The 618-nt window shown below is 49.5% G+C and overlaps 1 non-coding gene across 1 annotated transcript; it reads right to left on the reverse strand.

Moving 5' to 3' along the window:
* Positions 1–510: 510 nt before the first annotated feature.
* On the reverse strand, positions 511–583 carry Trnak-cuu. Its single transcript has one exon. It is a non-coding gene; the product is annotated as a tRNA-Lys (tRNA).
* Between the last annotated feature and the right edge of the window lie 35 nt (positions 584–618).

Genomic DNA, 618 nt, shown 5'->3' on the forward strand with positions numbered 1-618 from the left:
ACAAAGTTCAAACCGCGCTAATTAATACAATATTTTGAATTCAAACAATGTACATACAAACTGAAGGTAAAAAGTAAACATCGATAAAAACGGTGTGTGTGTGTGTGTTTGAGAGAGAGAGAGAGAGAGAGAGAGAGAGAGAGAGAGAGAGAGAGAGAGAGAGAGAGAGAGAGAGAGAGAGAGAGTGTGTGTGTGTGTGTGTTTCACTGTTTGATCTGCTGCAGTCTCTGACGAGACAGCCAGACGTTACCCTACGGAACGAGCTCAGAGCTCATTATTTCCGATCTTCGGATAGGCCTGAGACCAGGCAAACACCACACACCGGGACAACAAGGTCACAACTCCTCGATTTACATCCCGTACCTACTCACTGCTAGGTGAACAGGGGCTACACGTGAAAGGAGACACACCCAAATATCTCCACCCGGCCGGGGAATCGAACCCCGGTCCTCTGGCTTGTGAAGCCAGCGCTCTAACCACTTAGCTACCGGGCGTGTGTAAAATATCTTTCGCCCAACGTGGGGCTCGAACCCACGACCCCGAGATTAAGAGTCTCGTGCTCTACCGACTGAGCTAGCCGGGCACATGTCCAACATGTGTGTGTGTGTGTGTGTGTGT

Source organism: Portunus trituberculatus, chromosome 38, assembly GCF_017591435.1.
Source record: "Portunus trituberculatus isolate SZX2019 chromosome 38, ASM1759143v1, whole genome shotgun sequence".
Lineage (NCBI taxonomy): Eukaryota > Metazoa > Arthropoda > Malacostraca > Decapoda > Portunidae > Portunus > Portunus trituberculatus.